At 30.8% G+C, this 8,712-nt stretch overlaps 1 long non-coding RNA gene across 1 annotated transcript; it reads left to right on the top strand.

Moving 5' to 3' along the window:
* The first annotated feature begins 734 nt into the window (after positions 1-734).
* LOC114925995 (uncharacterized) lies at positions 735-2,226 on the top strand. The gene is made up of 2 exons (XR_003816045.2): positions 735-1,115; positions 2,037-2,226. It is a non-coding gene; the product is annotated as an uncharacterized lncRNA (long non-coding RNA).
* The last annotated feature ends 6,486 nt before the right edge of the window (positions 2,227-8,712 follow it).

The raw sequence follows: 8,712 nt of genomic DNA, 5'->3' as shown, positions 1-8,712 counted from the left end.
AGCACATAATAAAGAGGTATAAATATTATCAGAAAAATATAGTTAAAATAATAATAATAATAATAATAATAATAATAATAATAATAATAATAATAATATTATTTATTATTATTATTATTATTATTATTATTATTATTATTATTATTCAAAAAAAATATATAAACCAAAATATATGTTAGTCATTTACAAAAAATAATTTTACTTAAATGTCATGAATATTTATATTTGTCTTAATTTTTTTTAAATAGTAGACCAAAATATAGATCTAAATATGAAGAGTGTAAGACCCCAAATTTTCGAAAATTAAATAATTAACTATCTAGGAATTATTATATTTGTCAAATTTTGTTGTTTTAAAAGAAAAATTATTTCTAACAAAAATAATTAAATAGAATTTTATAATTATTAAAGTTTAATTTAATTGTTATTTATTTTATTAAATCTAAGTTATTTATCAAAAAATATATATATTTTTAATTAGACAAATATTAAATTGATTATTATTATTATTATTATTATCCCTTGGCCGAAGCCTTAAGGGAGTTAAGGATTAAAAAGGTAAAGATAAAGAAAGCAAACGTGGCTTGCATGTAAACTTATACATATATAAAATATAACACATGTCTCTTTCCCTTATTAACTAAAGGCACTTAATCATGAGTTATCATCCAATGCCATTTATTATGACGGAATGGATTAAGAAAGAGAAAAGGGAAAGGAAAGAAAACATGACACCTAAACCCCTCCTTTGACACATATCCTTATGCAATGTTTCTATCACCCTCTGATCTTCTTTCTTCAGCTCATAACCGAGTTGAACTTTCAAAAAAGAGAGAAAGAAAGAGAACCGAAGCTCCTTTGATCTTTCGGTCTTGATTTCTTGTGATTCGTAACTCTAATAAAAAATCTAATCCGGTAAAAGTGTTCGTATCCTCCTCTTCTACATGATGGCGTTACTTTTATCCGATAGAAGTTGACGGTGACATAGTTTTTCTTTTCTTTGAGTTCGGTCAATTGAAGTTTTAGGAGGCACAGACGATTCTTAACGTTTTCTTCTTCAGCAGTTCGGTCAGAAAACTTTTCCGGAGGTCCCGTTAGTTTGATTTCGTATGGAGGTAGAGTTTGGTAACTTTATAATAATTAAATGTGAGTTTGATAAGTAAATGTTGATTTAATTGATTATTGCTTGAATTTGAATGAGTTTATGTTAAATTATTGTTGTTTGCTTGAGATTTTGATTCGGTTATGTATGAACAACTAGCTGGGATGCTTTGATTATTTTGGGAGTAAGAAATGGAATTTTCAAAAGCTTTAAGAAATATATTAACTGATTTTGAATTATTAAAGAAATGTTTTTGCTGCTAGAGTCGGTTGGATTATTAATTGTTTTAAAGATTTTGGAGAATGGCATAAAAATATGGTTTTAGTTTTTTAAGAAAAAGAGTCGATAAATCGGCACGTGTACTTATGAGAATGATTGAAAGGTCACGAGAGGGTGACAGAAAGTAAATAGTTATGGTGCCGATGTGAAATTGTTAAGCCGTGGGCTTTGTTTTTGAATAATTGTGTGGGGACGCCCGTGTGTATGGAACGGCTTCCAGGAGAAAGTGGCACATGCTTCAGCTGGAGAATCAGCGCCTGCAAGTACTTGCAGAGGTCATGTTCGGCATACTTCAGCTGAAGAATCAGCGCCTGCAAGAAGTGGAAACTTGCAGAGGTTATGCCGCTGGAATGCCTTATCTGACTTGCGAGTCGGATTTCGTCGGGTGCGGGTCGAAACCGACAAATGAGCTCATTACCTGCGATAGGAATAGACATGCATCATGCTTGTTTGCGCATATCTCTGTGCTATGTAACTCTGTGATTGTGTGTGTGTGCTGCATGACTGATTGACTTTTGAGTTCTTTTATTATTCATGCTTATAAGTGTTTTGTTGTTAGTTGCGATCGGTTAATAATGGAAAAATGAACTTAACTTCTAACCCCGACCCTACTAAGAACTTCCCAGTTCTTACCCCTTATCTCCACCCCTTTCAGCTACAGGTGCAAAGGCTCATTGTTAAGTTACGGGAGCACAGAGGAATATGTTTATAAGTTGAGTTGTTAGGATTTGTTTTCCCCTCGCCTTGTTAGTTAGAGTTTTTAGAGGGGTAGGATTTGTTTTTGGGAATCTTGAAATAAGTTTATGTATTTAATTCTATGTGAATATATATACTTTTTTGATTTAGTGGCGTAAAATAAAGTATCTTTTCGTTTTCTTAATTAAAGTTTCGGTTCGTATTCGCGAAGGCTCAATATTAAATAAAGATAGTATATAATAAAAAAGTTTAGAGGTAAGTAGCACTCGAACTTTTAGTACGATCATGAGGTGCTAAAAGTTAGGGTGTTACAAAGAGGTTTTCATTTTCCTGTAAATAATGAAAAAACAAAAAGAAATGAGAATGCTTATTTTTTGTTTTTAAATACCAAACTATAAGAATAGTTAATAAATAAAATAGGAGAATATAAAAATTGTGTACCTAAAAATTTTTTTTGATAATTTATCATACATCTCCTTATCAATAACTTCTTGGACCTTGAAAAACAGTCACATTTATTGACTATAAAAATAACTACATAAACGATTCAAGATTATTCAATTAAATTGATTCCTTATTATAGGGACGAATTCAATTAGTTCAATTAAAATTTGTAGAATTTAGATATCTTGTTTTACACAGCATTCCTTAATACTATTGTATGTGAGACTAATTGTACATAGTTTACAGAGCATGACTCGTTTTAAAGTTTTAATATTATGTTTCATGATAGAATTTTTCCGTACATCCGTGAATTATGTTACATAAATCTAATTTTCATCTGTATTTCAATAAGAGTTATAAAAAAATCATGGATAACCTCTTCTTCAATTTTTTACACTGTTAATTTACCTTTTAATTTGTTTTAGCTTTTTTTTTTCAATTTTTCTTACTTCTATTTCCAATTCACAATCCATTTCTCTGTATAGAACAATTATTATTAGAATAAAAAATAATTATTATGAAAAAATAAAAAAATAGTAGAAAAAAATAATTATTATGATAAAAATAAAATTGTGAATCATACAATGAGACTATTTTAATTCAACCACAAAAAGAATACAAGAAAATCTGAATCTAAATTTATTAGATATTAAATAAAATAAAATAACATAAAATGTTATTATTTACCTATAAATTAAATAAAAAATTATCAATATTTTTTAAATAAATATTTTTTACAACAACTGCTATACAGTATATATAGGACTAATAATTAATAAAAAATAATATTATCCAATGTAAAATAGATTACAAATAAAAAAAATTAACAAAATATACGTGAGAATTTTTCATTCTACCATTGAGAGGTGTAGGTTTTTTTATCTTTTATATGTTAATTATGTGACAAACGAATAATAATATTAAATTAATTATTTTTTTTTTGCAATACAATTTAGGAAATTAATAAATGTCAAACCTAGTACTCTATATAATTAAATATTTAAATATCAAATCCAATACTCTACATAATTAATAGCTTAGATAGTTTAGGAAATTAACATATTAATGTTTTTAATGAATCCTTGATAGGTGTGAACTTTCTTGCGCCCTATATATACGCCAGTCAAATAACTTAGCCAATATGCAAAACAAATAATATTGTGGTAGGCAAAATTAATAATTTAATTTAATTTCAAAATAAATATTTATGTATTCAAATTTCGAACATAATACTATACATAATCAATATTTTAGAAAATTAAAAAAAATATTATTGCAAAGCAATTTAAAAAAGAATAAGTTAATAAAATATTTAAGGAACTTTTTCATTCAATCATTGATAGGTAAATACGTATAAAAAACATAAAAATACATATCAAATAAAAAGAAATATTTTTTTCTTTATCAAATTGATAAGACAAAAAAAATTGTTTTTTCCTACATTAAATTGATATAAAAAAAGACATAATACTATTTTACTAAAGTTGGGAATAAATTAAAAAGGTAGAGGAATGACTGAAAATATAGATTAGATAAGTAAACTAAAGAGAAGAAAAGATGTTAGTGGATGTTATGCGTTGAAAGTAATAACTGCTGTAAAATTGAATAAAAAATAATCATTATATTAAAAAAAATAAACATCAAACTCCCATATCTCCTTTGTATATTGTTATTTTGTTATAGTATAAATAATAGTTTGAAATTATCTAAATATTTTAATATAAATTATTTAATATTGTCAGATCTAAAAAAACTAAAAAATAAAATTAATATTTCTTTTAAGAATGATTATTTTTAAAATTATAAATACACAATAAAAAATTAGAGTACATTAAAATACTACCATAACAAAAAATAATTCAAAAGATAAAATTAACAAACTAATGGAATATATATACACGACTAACCAATATTATCATCATTCGGTATATTATTTGGAGTAATTCTAATACTTGAATATCTAAAAAATATATTATTAATATATAAATAATATTTTTTGATTTATCTAAATCTTTTAATATAAATGATTTAATATTATCTGGATAAAAAAATTAAGAAATAAGATTAATATTTCCTTTAAAAATGATTTTTATCAAAATTATAAATACATAATAAAAATTTAGAGTACATTTAAATAGTACCATAACAAAAAATTTAAATATTAAATTAATAGTCTAAATTTTTTAAGTGAACAATTATCAATTATAATACACTGTATTATAGATATATGAAACATATTATATTAAAAGTAATTAAAAATTTACCAAGTATGAATTAAATCTTTAAAAAATAATAATTTATACCCACTAATATTATTACCGTTCCATTTATTACTTGGATTTGGACAAATTCTAATGTTATTATGAGTATCTGAATGTTTAAAAAGTAAATATATTTTTGGCATGAGATTAATGTATTTTTAAATTTTACCAAAAATAAAGTAATTTCTTATATAAATCATAGCTATTAAAAGCAAAAAAATATAATACTAATAATCAAAACATAGATCTAAACAAAAAAATTATTATTTATAATTTATAACAATTAATTTAGATAGAATATCTCAAGTAAAATATTGAAGATCAGTAATTTTGGATGTGTCTATTTTTATTTGTGATATCTTTAAGAAAAATAAATTGGATTAAAAGCAAATAAATAAAAAATTTTCCATATATATTCAAATATTCAATAATACTAATCAGAAATGAGATGAGAAAAGAGAAACGGGTAAGAAATAAACCATAACTGGTCAAAATTGTTCTAATAACGTGAATATAATAAGGTGAGAGAAATTTATGGGAGTTTTTTTTTTGGTGACTGAAATAAATTAAACAAAGAAAAACAAAAGAAACAAAACAAGGAACTGCTTAAATAGAGGGACAGTCCCGTTTAAGACTACTCTTAAACTCCTCCCAAGGTGAAAGAAGCTCCACATGCGAAAGTTGTAACTTCATCGCCATCTTTGCCATAGTATCTGCCACCGTGTTTGCATCTCTCATAATCAAACGAAAGTCAACACGCCAATTCCAATGCATGATATCTCTTATTTTGAGCACCAGTGGATCAATAAACCCAAAACCATCTTGAGTAACAAGATTAAATGCTTCCACACAATCTGTCTCACAAATAACATCTCGTTGACCCACATCCCAAGCTAAGAGATATCCTCTCCAAATAACAAACAATTCTCCTTGAAGAATACTATTACTCTCAATCATTCCCAAACACCCCCTTTGCCAGCTCCCATTACAATCTCTAATAACACAAGCAAAACCAACACTATCACCCGAACCAAAATAACTAGCATCACAATTAATCTTAAAAGTACCAATGGATGGGGGATTCCAAAAACCATTTAGAGTAGAGGGAAGGGACATACGTTGTAATTCAAAAATATTTCTAAACTCATTTTCTGAAGTTAATGCCAGACAAATGACTTTTTTCGGAGGCCAAGTTTCGTGGGGATTAAAGATGTCGTTATTCCTTGCTCGCCATATCTACCAAAGTCCCGAAAAGAACTTGAACGGGTGCTCTCTGCTATGATACAAGAACCAGTTCTTCAAATCCAAAGGATGACAAGGAATATCCAACCTTTGCCAGACAAGCTGAGCTTTTGGACAATCTCGAATACAATGTATAACCGATTCCTGGCTAGAAAGACATCTTGGACACCTATCCGATGACGACATCCCTCTTCTAAAGCGAAAACTTGCAGCAGGAAGAGCCTCCTTAAGACACAACCAAGCCAAAAACTTATGCTTTTCCGGAACAAGCTGACGCCAAAGCCAAAGCCAATTCTCCCTCTCCTCCCAACCAAACAGCTGCTTACACAACCACAAGTAACCATTGCGTGAGTCATAGACTTTGGCAGCAGACCCACTCCAATACCAACCCACTTCCGGACCTGCTTGTTCATCTGGATTGTAAGAGAGAATATTATCTTTCAGATTTTGAGATAAAGGAGAATAAAGTGTATCCAAATGCCACCTACCAACCGACCAAATATCCTGTATCCGGAGATTCGAATCAGAAATGTGGACATAATCCATCTCATTAGATAACCGTCCTTCTCTCCTCCAGCTAGAAAACCAAAAATTCTGGTTCAAATCTCCAATACACCAAGCAAACCCATCCTTCAACACTTTCCAAGCCTTGCAAAGACACCTCCAAATGGGAGAGTCCTTGTTCTTAGGATAACTAAAACAGTCATATAGAGATGATCGGTATTTGGCATCCAATAATTGGACCCATAGCTTGTTTGGCTGCTGAAAAAAAGTCCAAACTAACTTCCCAAAAAGAGCAATATTTACACAATAAGGATCTCTAATCCCCAAACCTCCATATTTTTTTGGAGTAACCAGTACCTTCCAACTAACAAGATTCAATCCTTTTCCATCAACTTGTCCTTTCCAAAGAAAATTTCTCATCATAGACTCCAATTTACTAATGATTCCTTTGGGAAAAATAGAGACCTGCATCTGGTACGTGGGAATAGCAGCGGCAACAGAATTAACCAAGCAGAGTCTACCAGTCCGATTGAGTAAACTCCCTTTCCAGCTTGCTAGCCTACTCCGAATCTTATCCAGGACACCATTGAAAGCTGAACGAGTCACCCTAGAATGGCTAAGGGTAACTCCAAGATACTTGCCCAAATCCTGGACAAATCTGATAGAGGATACCCCAGTGAAAACCTCTTTCCTTGTTGCAGAGACATTCTTGGAACAAAGCGCTTTAGACTTCTCCACATTAATCTTCATCCCAGATGCTCTGCAAAAAGTCTCTAAAACCAACATCACATTTTGCACTTGTCTCTTTGTAGCTTTACAGAATAGAAGCAAGTCATCCGCAAACATTAAATGGGATATTCTTGGTCCCCCTCTAGAAATAGCAACCGGCTCCCACAAGCCCAAATCAACCTGATGACTAATAAAGCATGCCAGTCGCTCCATACATAACACAAAAAGATAGGGTGACATAGGGTCTCCTTGTCTAAGACCTCGGCTAGGAGTAAAGCCATTCAGACGACTCCCATTCCAAAGAATAGATAAGGAAGAAGCAGTGACACAATTCATAATCAAATTAAGTGTAGGAATAGGAAAACCAAAGCTCTTAAGGGTATGAGCTAAAAACCTCCAGTCAACTCTGTCATAAGCTTTCTCCAGATCAATCTTAAAGGCCAGTGTGCCTTTCTTTGATTTAGTCTTCTTCATAAAGTGGAGGACTTCTTGAGCAATAATGATGTTGTCAGGAGTTCCTCGTCCCGGAATAAATCCTCCTTGAAGCGGGCCAACAATCTCCGCAAGATGAGGACGAAGCCTATTAACAAGGACCTTCGTGATGATCTTGTAAACTACATTGCAGAGACTAATCGGCCTGAAATCTTTCATAGATACCGGTGATTCAACCTTTGGAATGAGAACCAGTAAAGTCTCCAACATTCTCGGATCAAGAGTAACACCGGAGAATGCCTGCTTAACCATCTTCCAAACATCAAGACCAATGATCTCCCAATATTCTTTGAAGAAGAAAGCTTGAAACCCATCCGGACCTGGAGCTTTAAAAGAGTTCATGTGAAAAACAGCTGTTTTGACTTCCTCCATAGTAACTGGTGCCGTAAGATTATTGCAAGCTTCCTCATTCAGAGAAGGAAGAGGCACATCACCAAGGCAACCCAAATCAACATCATCCAAATGACAGAATAAGCTTTTATAGAAAGACTCTGCTTCTTGACTCAGAACCTCTGGATCAGTTTCCCACACTCCATCCTTGAGAAAAAGGCCATGAATCTTATTATGCTTCCTTCGCGCAAGAGTTTGAATATGAAAGAATCTTGTATTCCTATCCCCGAACCTTACCCACTGCTCTCTGGACTTTTGGAACCATAGGAGCTCTTCTTGCACTAGAGTATTATTATAATCATCAAGCAACTGTTGCTCTTTCTGACGCAAATAAATACTATCCACCACTTCCAAACGCTTTTGTAAATAATTAATCTGCTGCTCTAATTCACATTTCTTAACAAAAATGTTACCAAATACCTTCGAGTTAAACTCTAGTGAATTCTTCTGTACTTCTGAAAGCTTGCCATGAATTCCTCTATTACCAGACCACCATGACTGGTTCACAATATCTTTATACCCAGGATGAGTAGCCCAAGCAGCAACAAATCGGAAAGGTCGATTCCCTTTAGG

Source organism: Arachis hypogaea, chromosome 19, assembly GCF_003086295.3.
Source record: "Arachis hypogaea cultivar Tifrunner chromosome 19, arahy.Tifrunner.gnm2.J5K5, whole genome shotgun sequence".
NCBI lineage: Eukaryota > Viridiplantae > Streptophyta > Magnoliopsida > Fabales > Fabaceae > Arachis > Arachis hypogaea.
Note: the sequence above shows the minus strand (reverse complement) of the source record. Positions and strands in the feature narration are given on the sequence as shown.